Raw genomic sequence first — 15,863 nt, 5'->3', positions numbered from 1 at the left:
TCAATTTGAACATAAATTTTGCCTAATTTGGACTTAAATTGAGTGAGTTATGGCCATTTGAAGTCGGGTCATCAAAGCTATGCATATGCATGCACAAACCTACATACATATACACAAACCTATGTACGCAGGGCCCATTCCAGAACCTCAAAAGTTCATGTTCTAGGACTCGAAGCCTCCCTCTTTGATGGGGCCTGGCCCCTAGACCCTTTAGAACATCCAAAACCCTAAAAATAAGCATGAAAACCCTAAAATTAAGCATGAAAACCCTAGTTTTAACATATAAATACATCCTTATGCCTCCAAACTCAAACCCTAGCTAGAGATAACCATTTTTTAGCCTCCATCTTCTCTAAAACCCTTATTCTCTTTTCTAAAACACACACACAACACCTTTGCACGTTTTTTACAAACTAAAACCTCTCTTTAGTTAGTTTTAAGGTAGAAACTATTTTCCCAATTTGATTTCTCAAAACCATTTCAAAAACTAATCTTGTTTTTGAGTTGTGATTACCTATAAACTATTGAAATCTTCTTTGACCTTGATATCTCATTGAATCTTGTTGTATAGGCACTAAAGGGCCATTTAAATATTAATCAAGTTTGTATTCCATAACAAGGTGAGTCTCTCTTCATGGCTTTTCCTTGATTTGGTTCTTTTATAATTCGTGTTTTTGCTGTTCTTAGTTAATTTATATGTTATTCATGTTTAGAAATATGTGTTCTTTTGTTTGATTTTATTTTGTTTTGTCTCATCATATTTTGATTGGAAAGTTAAATGATTTGATATATTAATGAACATGTTTTGATGTTGTTCCTGTTTGTTGTTAGATCCAATGCATGTTTAGGAGTAGATTTTATTTTATCTTTGATATATTTTTTCTTAGTTTAGGTTGTTTAGATTTATATTAGAAGCATGTTAGGATGTTAGATTTACCATTTTAAAGCTCTACTTTATTTTCTGTGTTGCTAGGGTTTCTGGGCTAAAACCCACGTGCACATAATCTTGACTGCGTACATAGGCTTGATTATGTGCACGCAAGCTTAATCATGCGTGCACATGATCCTTCCCAGAAACCCTAATTTTTCTGATTTCATTTTTTATTTTACATGCAATACTTCTGTCTTGGATCCTTTTTTTTATATATTTGTGGTTTTAATATTCTATTTCACATGCTTGTTATTCGTTTGCATTTTCACATATTTAAATTAGGGTTTGTCTTATGTTTTCTTGTTTTTATGCCATGAACGCACATTCACATGTTCATGCATGATTGTCATAGGTGCTAAGCTGCTGCAAGGTAAGTGAGGTAAGTCATGCATTCACATTCCTATGCATCTTTGAATATGATTTTGCCTTGATGATAAAGATAAACATGTTTTTTTGGTTGAGTTCTTCTTGAAGTATAGATGCAATCACATATTTGCTTGGATATTTCTATGCCTATGTTGCTGCCTTGGATATGATATGTATGATAGTAACATGCTAGAGTTTATGTTATGCCGCGATAGATCTAGAGTTTATGTTATGCCGCGATAGATGTATGATTAGGTCTTTTTGGGATGATTAATGCCATGTTTTTTGCTTAGATGTATGCTAGTGTGTGCATGTGTAAGAATAGATAACAATATTGAGTGTGCCTTTAATAGGGTTAAGACATAAGACACAATTAGGGGAAGCCAACCTTAGGGTTGGATAGTTTTGGGTGCCTAACACCTTCAGAAGATTGTACCTTAACTCCAAACCCATATCTCTGGTAGTAAGACCAAAAGGTCCTTCCTCGAAACTATGATATATATATATATGGTTCCTAGACCATTGCAAAAACTAGGTGGCGACTCCTCCGTTGTGTCCACTATAGTCTTTTACTGTCCTCAATTTTGCTACTTCTCCTTCCTTCAACAGGGCTTCCCTAATAAGAGCCCTCCAATCTTCTTTGCATTCCTCTCTTTCCGGAAACCTTTCCTTGAGTATTTCCATTATGGACTCCCTTCTTTTTTTAATCTCAACTCTGGCATTGCCTCCTTCAAGAGCTATTTGTGAGCCCAATGCTACTTATGCATCCGCATAATGGTTTCTGCTCCTCTGGGCGTGCTCTATTTCAAACGTACAAAACTTTTCCTACATCCTTTGGGCCAATGTCCTGTAAAGGGCCAAAGTTGGTTCTTTTCTTGGCAGCCCACTAAATAAGAGTCACCTATCACCCTCAAGTGTTTAATCCCCATCTCAAGGGCCGTTGCCAACCCCATCAGGTAAGCCTCATATTCTACTATATTATTTGAACATAAGAAATCCAACTTGAATGAAAGTGCCACAGTCTCTTCATCATTGCGATAAAGGACCACTCCACGCCTCTTAAGTTTGCCATAAAGGAGCCAATGAATTTCATGATCCACTGTTCTCCGACCACTTTTGCCGTAGCTACCTCTCCTGGTACCTCGTCCTCTATCGAGAATTCCTCTTCTCCGGGGAATTGTGCCAACAAATCTACTATGGCCAAACTCTTCACCGCTTTGGGTGTTCCTGCTTTCAAATCATACTATGATAATTGCAATAACCATTGGGATATTTTGCCAAATAGAATAAGTTGTCGAAAAAGCGCTTTGATCACATGGGACTTCTATTAGGATATATGCCCTTTAAATCCTATTGTATGATGCTATGCATGACATTATGTATGATATTATGTTGTGATTAATAAAGTTATTTTATTATTATCTAAAATAATGGTAATATGAATATTTGGACATTATCATATAGTCCATGAGATGCATAGTATGTGATTTATGTGATTTAGTCACGAAAGATATAAATCACAAATTCTTTGTAAACTCAGAATTTTAGTTCGTAGTCAGTGATGAAATTGGGCATTTCATCTGCGAAAAATATAACACATCAACTAAGATTATTTTTCTTGATCATGGAAGTAGAGACTTCTAGTTGATATGTTGATATGTTTTAATTGTTAAGACCTATTGAACTGGACCGCTATGAGATTTATTATTCTACTAACGACTGTGAAAGTTCAAATATGTGTATAAACACCCTTGAACGTTTAGACCCCCAATTTACAAATTAACCAATTCAAGCATTATGTCAAACAACTAGTGTGCGGAAAATGAACATAAGCTATAATATAGAATTGGATAAACTATCTAAGCCAAATTAAAATCACAACCCACAGCAGATAATAAAAGGCAAAGATAAAAGGGAAGGAAGATGCAAACACAAAGACAACACGCGATGTGTTATCGAAGAGGAAACCGAAGCCCTCGGCGTAAAACCTCTTCGCTGCCCTCCAAGCGGTAAACAATCCACTAGAAAATGTAGTTGGGATACATGGACAGCAATAGAGCCTGCAAGCCTAATCTACCCAGTGCACCTCAGCCCTCCAAGCTTCTTGCTCCAACGAAGTTGCACCAAACCTTTTTCTTTTCTAACTTCCCGAATTTCGCTACTAGACCATAGTATCAACCAATGTAGATTGGTTCCTTCCTAACTTCTTCCCAGAAATCCAAACAGCCCTCTCACAGTGATGAATATGGTGAGAACAAGGTTTGGTAAAATGCCTCTCAAGGATTTGACAATGGAGAGGAAGAGAGTTGAGGAATTTGAAGAGATTCTAATGTATAGATTGTAGGTGAATCAATCTTGTTTTTCTTTAGGGTTTCTCTCTCAAAATTCTCTCAGGAAACTCTCTTTCATTTGTGGGTATAAGGGGTATTTATACTGGAGTGAGAGAGGAATGTGAAACGTCAGGATTTACAAAACAGGGGTGGCTCGCGGCTTGACCTCGTGACTTGACTGAGTCGCGAGATCTAGTCGCGAGATAACCGTATGGCCAGTTGTCCTGTTTTGTCCTGTAGTGCTCCAGCTAGCATGACTGTTCACCTTCTGGCACGCTTGGCACGTGTGCTGCGTCTGGCAGCTTGAAGCCGCGAGCCACCCGCGAGAACAAGCCACGAGTCTCTGTTTTCTTGCACACTCTTAAGCAATCAACTCTCTATCTCACTCACTACCCTTACAACAAACCCACCTAAATACAGGGTTACTAAATGCTGAAATACAAGCAAATTTGGCACGGAATAAAGCCAATAAAATGGTTGATTAAATTCAACCTTACAGACTGTTAAATGAATAATAAATCTCATGACTTCTATTTATATGAACTCTCAATCTTGAGAGAATAATGAACCTGATCATAAAGTGTAGGTTGCTTTGATATATCAGGAGTGAGATCTAAAGTCACAATCAAAACCTTAGTATGTTGGGTAGCCACATTTAATGTCATATGAACATATATTCTCAAGATGGAATTTATAATCTTTTAATGGAGATATAAAATATTCCCTTAAGATAAGTTTAATAGGTTTGGTTATTCAGAGTGTTAGGCCTAACCACTTTAGTAAGAAGCTACTAAAGTATATATTTATGAAATTGGATTTCATAAATATATGATGAATAACTTAAAGGATTAAACTGGGTACTCAAGGATTAAGATGAAGTAATCTTCAAAATGGCAATCAACATACATGACTATATATTGCTACGAATATTTTAATGAAGGGGTTGAATGTATAATAAAGTCTTGTGATATAATTTATTAATAAGGCCTAAAGTGCAATTATATTTATATAGTGGTATTAAATATAATTAATGGTAATTTTAGGCTTGTCAATAGTTGATAGAAATGCCCAAACCCATTGGAACTAGTGTCTTATTTGTCCCTTTAGGTCCCACTCCAAGCCATATAATAAAGCCCAATTGGAATAGCCCAAAAGGCTAGTCCAATTAGATAATCAGTTATATATAAAGAGAGAAACATACAAAATTTTGTAATGAATGAAATGATGTGTATATGAGTGTAAGCCACTCTCTTATTCTTCCTTGAACATATACGTATAAACTGATTGAGAGACCACACTTCTTGGGCATAAATGGAATTGGAGTGAAGATTAAATGTGTTCCCTAGTACTTCTAATCTTTGATTTTGAATTTCACCGCACCAAGGTATGCTCTCTTGTTCTTGAATTCTGAAATTTACATAGTACATTTTATCAATTGCGAATGAAGTAGATCCATTATTTTTCCGCTGTGTATGTTTTGTATGTGATACAAACTATGTTTTACCAACAACTTCATCATCAAATATACCTCATAAGCCATAAATTAATGGCGTAGTCTTTGCAACACATAGACAATCACCAACCATACCCTTTCTACCTTAGGATAACGTGTCTTGGCATCTCTCAAGGCACGGCTTATGTAATAAACTGGCTGCTCAATGCCACCTCCATCTTCCCGAGCTATTAGAGCCCCAATAGCAGACGGTCTTAAGGCTAGGTAGAGCAGCAATTGTTTTCTGTGAATTGAGGTTTGCACCGTGGGGAGGTTCATCATAATCTACAATAGCTTTTAAAAAGCATTCTGCTGTGCACCCCCCCCCCCCCCCCCCCCCCCTCACTCGAAACTCTGTCCCTTCTTTAGTAACTTCGTAAAAGCCGTAGTAATTGATGCTAGATCAGGGATGAACCTCCTAATGTAAGAGACTTTGCCCAAAAAACTTTTCAACTCTTTGACCGTGGCTCATGGCTTCATAGTTGCTATTGCCACTACTTTGGCTGAATCTACGTCTATCCCTCTACTGTGGACCCAAAACCCTAAAAAAATTTTGGCAAATACTCTAAAAGCACACTTCAACAGGTTCATTCTTAGCTTGAAAAGTTTGCATCTTTCAAACACCTTTCTCAGCACCTTGACATGATCTTTTCGCCTTCTCGACTTTGCTATTATGTTGTCTACATAGTCCTCCATTTCTTGATGCATCATGTCGTAGAATATGGCAATCATGGTACGGTCATAAGTCACACTTGCATTTTTCAACCCAAAGAGCAACACCGTGTAGTATAAATTCTTAATAGGTGTTCTAAAAGCAGCCTTTTCCCCATCTTTTGGTGCCATCCAAATCTGATTATATCAGCTAAATCCATCCATAAAGGAGAACATGGCATTCCCCGCAGCAGAGTCTATCAGTAAGTCTATATTGGGTAACAAGAATTCGTCCATTGGACAGACTTGATTAAGATTTCTAAAATTGACACAGGATTGTATTTGCCCGTTCTTCTTTTTTATAGGTACAATATTGGAAAGCTACCATAAGTGTTGAATTGGTTTGATGAACCCAACTGCTAATAACTTCTATACCTCCTTTATTATCTATTCTTCTATTTTGGTGTGAAACACCCTGGCAGGCTGGGCCACTAGCTTAGCCCCAAGATCCTCGTTGAGCGTGTGTACCACCAACCCTGGGTCTAGCCCAGGAATTTTGCTATAATCCCATGCAAAAACGTCTCTGAACTCTTTCAACAGCAGGATCAATTCTACCTTTTCCTCTTCTGACAACTTTGAACTTATTGAAATTGGTCTTGGCTTCTGTGGGTCCGTGCCCTGTTTGATTTCCTCCAGTTTTTCTTTTGCCACTACTTGTTCTTCTTTTTCTACCACAATCTTCTTTTCATTTTCTGCATCACTCTGTTATGCTGTGGCTTTCTTCCAAAACCCCCTTGCATGTTGTAGGTAGGCCCCACACACCTTCATAATTTATATATTATCCTACCATTAGGTGTTCGGACCCTGACACATCATGGTCTATTGTCTAACTCCGAAGTTAGCGCTTCTTTCCTTTTTCTATTTTGCAACAACAACTCCCTCAAATCAAGTTCTGGGTCGTCTTGAATGCCCTCCCACTTGGGGACGAAAGTTCTAGTTGGCTTAGATATTAAACTTTCTCCAGATGGTGCCCATTCATCGTAGAACATAGTCTCAACCAAATGGGCCTCTGCCTGCTCGAATGGGGATGGGTTTGCTGCTATCCGTATCATCCTGCCATTCAATCTCCCTTTCACACACTGGTGATAAGTGGACGGAATGAGACGATGCTTATGCAACCATGGCCTTCCCAGTAGTATATGATAGGAAACTTCTATTTTTACCACATGGAATCGGGCTAAGAAGGCTATTAGGCCTACCTTTAACCATAGTTGTGTGTGTCCTACTGTGTACTCGCCCCTACCTCCAAACCCCGTCACCTCCATTGGACATCCTTGAATCTTACTTTCCAGTATTCCTACTATTTCAGCGTGCTGAGTGGGATGAGATTTATTGAAGTACCCGTGTCAACCAAGGCTCTCTTAATAGGAATTTGGTTTATGTAGGCCGCCAAGTATAGAGGCCTTCTGTGGTCTAAGTATCCCACCTCTATGTCCTCATCGCTGAAAATGATCTCATTTGTGTCTTGTAGGAAGGCTTTGTCAGTCTGGGCTTCTGTAGTAAGGCATTCTACTCCTACTCCTAAAGCGATGCTTACCAAAGCTTTCGTGGCCATCCTTTGTTTGTTTGCTATGAGCTCCAACTAGTCAAACAAGTTCTTCTATAGGTTGTAATGGCTGCAAAAGGTAGTGCAGATCTTTCCCTTTTGTCTTCACCTAAATCTGCACAATTGACAATTACTGCTACCCCTTTTCCTTTATGATTGGGGAATGGGTTCCTTTGTACCTCTGGTTGGGACAATTCAAGGGTTCCTTCATTGATCCTACAATGCACTAGTCTGTAGAGTGTCCAGCATTTTGCAGTAGTATGCTGCACATAATTATGCAGGCCGCAGAAACGTGGGTCCCTTCGTTCCACTTTGGTGGGCTCTCTGGAAACATGATTGTGTTTGAAAACCCCATTTGCAATCCATTTGTCTAGAAGCACATCCAGCTCCTTTGGGGTGCATGGTATTGGTGGAGGGCTTTCGTACTCCCTTCCTTCTGACTTCCTTCTCTTCTCTCCGGTGGACACTATCATGGCTTGCGATGTGGACCTCCGCTCTTTGGGCTTGTTAAAGCTAGGCCTGACTGATTGGGCCATCTTTCTGGCCTTCTGCAATAGTTGAGTAAATTAGAAAATTTCTAAGTTTTCTAGGATAGCTCTATATTCCATGATCATATTGCCCATACACATTTCTACCAACGTCTTCTCTTCGTAGTGTTCATAGCAATCAAAGGCTATATCCCTGAACCTTTTGATATACTCCATGAGGTCTTTACCGCTTCTTTGCATGGTACCTTGCAAAGTTGCAAGCGTCACCATTTCTTCTCCATGGAAATAATTTGTGCAGAATATGTCTACCATATCATCCCAAGTTGGGATTGACCCTGGCTTCAAGCTAGTGTACCAAGTTTTTGCCCAATTACATAAGGATTTTGAAAATTCTTGGAGGCAAAGGTCCTCGTCTATTGCATAAGGACCAAGGGTGTTTATAAACTTGCTTACATGCTTAATGGCCCTTCCCCTTCTACCATCATTTTGTGTGAACGTCCGCGGCTCGTATCTATCAGGATACGGCTTGCTAATTATCCTCAATAGGTATAGAGGTCTTCGTGAATAGAATATTTCCTTAGGTGCCTTCGCTTTTTCTTTCTCAAGCAGTGCTGCTACGTCAACCATCATGATGAAGCGTTGTTCTGCGTTCTATGAGCCACTGCCCACGAGAGTCTCTTCCTTGTCTACCACATGCTCGGGGTCATGTTGGCTCCCCTTTTCCTTTGTTTTGTCCACCTTTAGCTTGCGCTTTCCTCCATCAGCTACTACTAGGAATGTCATACGGACTATAATACTTCAATGAAGAAGTTAGTATTGTCAACAGGATTCCTTTGTTACTGCTGTGGCAGATTCCCCACTCCATTGGCACCATTTACTTGATTGGGTTGGTGTAGTGTGGCTTGCCTTGACTCTGCCAGTGACAGCACGACACTCATATTTCACACCACCTTTGATCTTTGCTTGCTTTTCCCTTTCTTTCTCCCAACTCCCCAATGAAGTCGCCAATTTAAATATGGTGGGCCTTTTTGCACTGTTGGGCCTCAATCTCTTCTGCAGTGCCACAACTCGTTAGTCTGTGGTAAGAAAGTTGGAACTGGCCTTACTGGGGCTATGCTATAGGCCAACTTATGCATAATTTGAGCCAAACCAATGTAGACGAGTCCTGGCATGAGTGATGTGGGCTGAGTGTATGGCATGGTCTCATTATGAACAACTGTTACAAATGTTATGGCAAGAATACAGTACAGCAGGATAATTATGATACTAAACGGAGTAAATAAAACTAATATTGTGAAGATAGTTGATAGAGTTACGACAGAGTAATACAGCAAATAGAAATAAAACTACAGAAGAAAGAGTAAATAACTCAATAATCAAACAGTGGGCCAATTACTCGATAAATACAACCAATAAAAAAGGAAAAGCTTGTCTGCCAGATAATAAGCTAGACCTTTCAGCAGAAGTAGACCCAACAAGGGAGCCAATCTTCAATGCGTGTAACCTCATGAAAGGCTCCCGCCATAGAAGTTACACACTTTGGAGAAAGGGCCTAAATGGTTTAAGCTTCGATTCTCAATCTTTAGAGAGTGGCTTTGCCAAGAGGGAGAGAAAAGGCGGTCTATTGATGCATGTCTCTATTCCTACCATTTTACTTTCTCTCTCTAGTTTTCTTTCCGGTCTTTCTTTCTTTTCTCTCTAGTTTTTTCTTGTATTCCTTTGTTTTCTATTCAATCTTTTTTTTCTACTTCCTCCATCCCCACTTTTTACTATTCATGGCTACCCCCTTTTTATACCATCTACCATTGTGGAATTTACCATTTTTTCCCCTCAACCGTTTTTGGCTCCTTATGGGTATCCTTGCAAGACTGCCCACTAGCTTGCCGGCTGCCCAACCACTACCTCTACTCTGAGTGTGTCGGTTGCACCACTCTTCATTCCTAGTCATAGTGTCTTGTCTTATTTCTTACATCTTTCTGCTCTTGTCTTACCCATGCAAATAAGGATTAAGCTACCTTATTGCCCACCTCTACGGCATGTATCAAGTGGTCATAGCTTATACTTACTTCGTTTGGGTGAAATGCCATACTAGTAGGACATTTCCCCTAAAGGAGCTTAAGTGAGAACCCCAAAATAAACCCCCCTTTCTCCCCACCGCCAAACTACGCCCACTGAATTCCTTGACCTGTGGCCCACTTCCCATGTATTAGTTAGGTACAAGTAAGTGGTGTCCTAGCCCTTTACACATGCTTCACTCCGTCTGAACTTGTTTCTTTCTGGCCTTCACACCATTTCTGCTACCCTTGTATTGTTTGATTCTGTTGTACGTGCTAATTAATGTTTATCTTTTGTGGCATGAAGGATGTATGGGCTCTTGGGGTCATATCATCTTCCTTTCAACCCTTCCTAAACTGGGTATCACTTAGGCAAAAGCATTCGTTTTCCTACTAAGCCCATGCTTTCTTCTTTATTGTCGTTGGCCTTTTTGGCCATTAATCCTGCCGTATCACTTCATTGTGTCTGTTACAGCTTTGCCTTTCTCTTTATTTCTTATTACCCCGTGGGCTTATAGGTTGATACTCCTGCCGTATCAACCCATTTCTTTTATTAATCTTTCTCTTAGGGCTTCCTCAACCCACTGACCACGTCTTTCACCTCTTTTGGGCTTATTAGCCAACGTTCCTGCCATGCCAGCCCGTTTTATTGGTTCATTCATTGGGCTTCTTCGGCCCATTTACTTCTTCTTTACCTCTTTTTACTCCCATAAGCTTGTTGCTAAATTCCTTGGGCTTCCTTGTCCCTTTCAGTATATCTTTACCTCTTATTCCCCTTTTGGGCTTATTGGCCTTTAAGCTAGCCCATTGAGTTTACCAATTCATTCCCCGGGCTTCCTCAACCCATTTACTTCTTCTTTACCTCTCATTATTCTTAAGGGCTTACTACTTTGTTTTTTGGGCTTCCTCGGCCCATTCATTCCCTCTTTATATTTCCATGGGCCTACTAGCCATCAATCCTACTATTTCAACCTGCTGAGCTCGTTTCCTTTTTTCTTTACCATTTTGCCCCTCATTTCCTTCTCATCTTCTCTATTGTTGAGCTTCTTCTACTGTTGGCCTCTTTGTCAAAAATGGGCATCAACATTTAGTCCCCTGAGCATATGGATTGCTACTGCAATTCATATGCGAATACTTATGTAAATTTCTTTCCTTTCATTTTTCTTTTCTCGGTTTTTTCAAATGGTGGACCACACCTTGTTTCCTTTTCCGCCATGAATAGGCTTGCCTCTTCGAGTTTCACAGTTTAGCAGTTATTCTAAAACACAACCTCTACTTCATTAATGCGATACTTCTTTTGACGACGAACTCGTTGCCTCCCATCAAATCGCTTTTGTTTTTCTTAGCCTTTTCATTTTCTTTTCCTCATACTTTTCCCAACTTTCTCATAATCTTTCCTCTCTTGTTCTCTTTTCCGTCTCGCCTTCCCAAAATTTATTTACCCATCACCTTTACCATTCAATCCATCTACCATGTTGCCGGCGAAAGGTGAGAGTTCTTTTCGCCAAAAAGGTAAGGAGGTTGCCACTAATGATCTGCCTCAACTGTTGCTTCCCACCAAGTTTGTGGTGGCATATGTTAGGAAGCAGAGTAGGTCAGCCATATTCGAGTGGTAGGAAAAGGAGAAGAGATGGTATTGGTATGTTAGTGAATTCCTTCTAGGCTGGGAGAAGAAGGTGAAGGTGGTGAACCTTCTTGCGCCTACGAAGAAGGGCTCGGTGTCGGACCACCAAGCCTAAGTTGTTAAGAAAGGTGATGATTCTTCTAAGACTTATTCTGATATCATCTTGTATAAAGGAGGCCTTCCCCCCATTGGCAATATAGTCATAGAGAGCTCTCCCCCTACTTCTGCTCGTACCCATTCCAGCAGGCGTTCTATTATAGGCAGACCTAAGCCTCCTACAGCAAAGCCATTTATGGATGCTCCTCCTTCCAGTAGGACCTATGGTAGCAAGAGGAAGACATCTCCACTAGCCTCATTTGCCATTACCGAGAGAAGAGTATGTTATCTCTAAACTGTGCTTCTTTTTTCTTTAGTTATTTACTAGGCTTTCTTGCAGCTAACTTTGTGCACGTGTTTTCTCCTCCCTTGGCAGTCTAAGTACAAGAAGGATACTTCTACCACTCGCCCTATACTACTCGATGAGCCCAAGCTTGAGGTACATTCCCTTCCCTTCCTTATTTGTGCATGCATCCATGTTCCTTGTCATTGTCATATGTTATTATATATATTTTTTCTTTTCTCGCTTTGACATCCTTTCCTTAGGTTGATCCCGAGCCCATTTCTGTTTATCATCTTATAAGTGAAAAGGCTCCTGGTACTGCTGGCATACCTATAGAGGGCTTCTTTAATGGAGCGAATGTCGTGGCCAAGGCCATGGCTTCTGCCTCTGTTGCTACTGCCCAGGGAGCTCCTGCCGAAGCTCGAGTCCCTTCATCCAAGCCTGTTTCCACCGAGGAGAGTACCTAGGCTAAGAGGGTTATTACTGGGGAATCCAACCCTATTCCTGCCGAGATCCTTACTCCCCAAAAAGGAGTCACTCCTGCGAGGGTGTCCCAGACTGAGAGCACCTCTCCTACTACTCCTTTTGTAATATCTGCTAGCGATCCTTTCGTTGCCCTCTCCCAGGCTGTAAAGGATGGCTCTTCATTGTTTGTCACCCCGTCCTCTATTCTTAGTTCTGTTGGTCTTGGTAATTTCCTTACCATCATACTATCTTCAATTAAAACTTTTGTCACTGTACCCACCTTTTTTCTTCGTTTCCTCCTTAGGGGCTTATACTGCGACTTGTATTCTTTTTTAGGTCCATCTCTTACTGAGGTGACTTCACCGTCTCGATTTGAGATTGGTAACAGTTCTGCCACCATTCCCAATCCTGTGAGTGAGGCTGCTGCCTTCTTTGCCCATTTTGAGCAGGTCGAGACCAATGACTTTGACCCAGCAAACTTCTGGTGTGTCGAATCTCCCTATGTTGACTTCCATGACTTTTGGGTACCTGAGGAATGCGTTGCACATTTGGAGGCAAACTACAATAGCCATGGGGATTTCATACAGGGATTCCCCTTTAGTCATTCTACGAGGGAGCACTTCCTCAAGTTGTTGGGGTGTGTGATAAACGACGTTGAGAATAACTTCATGTGTGGTTTCTGCTAAGAGGATCTTGTAGTAAAGGGCTACAGTTTAGGAGTTGATACGCGTTGGATTTGGTATGGAGTTTCTACTGGACCATTTACGAGAGATTGCTCAAGCCCTCTTCTTAAGAAAGATCCAGCCTGCTAAGCATGCTATTGACACTCGCATCAAGAATCTGAAGAAAAAGGTGGTAGACTTAGAGGCAAGTCGCAACCGTCTCCTTTCCAATGTTACTGGCCCTAGCCGCTTCATGGACCAAACCCTTATATCAAGCCTTTGATCACTTAGATGTTTATCTCCTATGATGTAGCTTTATTTTCTTCTCTTGTGTTTATTTCTTTCCTCCCTTTTCTCTACAATACACTTTATTTCTCTAGCACTTATGACTTATTTGATGAGTCTAGTATGACTTATACATTTTGGGCTTGTAATCTATAATGCTACATCAGCTATAGCTACTATTATGGTTTATGATACAGTATATTTCTGCTAATACCTCGTGCATGATCTTTATTACTTTCTGCTTTTTGCTTTTAAACATGAGTACAAGTAACATAAACTACAATGCTTTCTTGTGACACCATATCCCTTGCAAGGGTGGTTACTTGGAGGAAAGAAAAAAAAAACAAGGAAAAAGGAATGATTACATAATATTTTCCTACACATAATAACATTTCAATCACTTTCCATTAAGGGGGTTCATCAAATCTTTTCCATCCATCTGGGCTAGCCAATAATACCCACTTGCATGTGCTTCCTTTACCGCAAAGGGTCCTTCCCACTTTGGTGAGAATTTAGATGGTCCTGCCATACCTTGCCTGACATGGTCTGCTGTTCTCAACATGAGTTGTCCTTATGTAAACACTCTTTCTTTCATTGTCCTACCATAGGCTTCGGTCATTCTTTACCTGTATCTGCGGCTATGCTCTTGGGCTTTTGCCCCTTCTAATCCAATACTTCCAAGTCCTCGCACCTTTCTACCTTAAAGACTTCCTTCTCCTTTTCCTTCTTTCGCATTTGCATAACCCTCAAGGATGGTATCATTACTTCTGATGGGCTCACTACTTCTGTCCCATATACTAAGGAGAAGGGGGAGAATCCCGTGGCAGATTTAGGTGAGCTTTGGTAAGCCCATAATGCATCTGGCAGATATGTCACCCAACCTCTGCTGTACTCCTAACTTATTTTGCTGATGATCTTAATGAGGGTTTTATTTGTTGCTTCTATCTGCCCATTCCCCTGCGAGTAATAAGTTGATGACCGGTGATGCCTCACTTGACAGAATTCTAGCATCTTCCTCACTACCTCAATTATGTTCTCTTTGATGAAGTTTGCTACAACTCCTTCGGTGGCTTTGTGGAGTGGTATGGCCTCTGCCCACTTAGTGAGATACTCTATGACCACAAGGATCTATATGTACCCATTGGAAGGTGGATTGAATGGTCCCACCAAGTCAAGCCCCCAAGTGTGGAAGGATTATGGGGTGACCATGCTCTATAAGCTTTGTGGATGGGTATGGATCAAATTGGCTTGCCTTGGCAGCCGTGGCACTTCCTTACAAATTTTGCTACATCCCTTCTTATAGTGGGCCAATTGTAGCCCATCTACAATATGCAACAATATAGCTTTTTTACTCCCAGTGTTCTCCGCATTCTCCTACGTGTACTTCCTCCAACATCTTGCTTGCCTCTTCTGGCACTAAACATCACTACGCTGCTGCCCATTAGTCTAAGGTATGAGAGTTGGGGCTAGCCTTATTGGGGCTACACTTCAAGCCAGCTTGTGCATAAGTTAAGCCAAGCCAATGTAGATGCGCCCTGGCATGAGTGCTGTAGGCTGAGCGTATGGCATGATCATAGTAGGAAGAACTGTTACAAATGTTATGGCAGGAATATAGTACAGCAGGATAACTATGATAATAAACGGAGTAAATAAAACTAACACTGAGAAGATAGTTAACAGGGGTACGGCAGAATAATACAGCAAATAGAAATGACACTACAGCAGAAAGAGTAAATAACTCAATAACCGAACAGTGGGTAAATCACCCAATAAATAAGACCAGTAAAAAAGGAAAAGCTTGTCTGCCAGATAATAGGCTGGACTTTTTAGCAGAAGCAGACCAAAAAAAGGAGCCAATCTCCAACGCAAGTAACCTCAAGAAAGGCTCCCATAGAAGTTACACACTTTGGAGAAAGGGCCTAAATGGTTTGAGCTTCGATTCTCAATCTTCAGAAAGTGGGTTTGTCAAGAGGGAGAGAAAATGTGGTCTATTGATGCATGCCTCTATTCCTACCATTCACTTTCTCTCTCGGGTTTCCTTTCCGCTCTTTCTTTCCTTTCTCTGTAGTTTTTTCATGTATTCCTTTGTTTTCTATTCTTCCATTTTTTTTCTACTTCCTCTATCCCCCCCTTTTCACTGTTCATGGCTACCCCCTTTTTATGACATCTACCATTATGGGATTTACCCTTTTCGTCCCTCAACTGTTTTTGTCTCCTTATTGGTATCCCTCTAAGACTGCCCACTAGCTTGCTGGCTACCCAGCCACTACCTCTGCTCAAAGTGTGTTAGTTGCACCACTCTTCATTCCCAGACAAAGTCTCTTGTCTTGTTTCTTACCTCCTTTTGCTCTTGTCTTACCTATGTGGATAAGGATTAAGCTACCTTATCACCCACCTCTATGGTATGCATCAAGTGATCACAATTCATACTTACTTCTTTTGGGTGAAATGTTATCCCAGCAAGATATTTTCCCTAAAGGAGCTAAAGTAGGAACCCCAAAATAGACCCCCCTTTCTCCCCACTGTCAAA

The sequence above is a fragment of the Quercus lobata genome, chromosome 10 (assembly GCF_001633185.2).
Source record: "Quercus lobata isolate SW786 chromosome 10, ValleyOak3.0 Primary Assembly, whole genome shotgun sequence".
In the NCBI taxonomy this organism is placed as follows: Eukaryota; Viridiplantae; Streptophyta; class Magnoliopsida; order Fagales; family Fagaceae; genus Quercus; species Quercus lobata.
Note: the sequence above shows the minus strand (reverse complement) of the source record.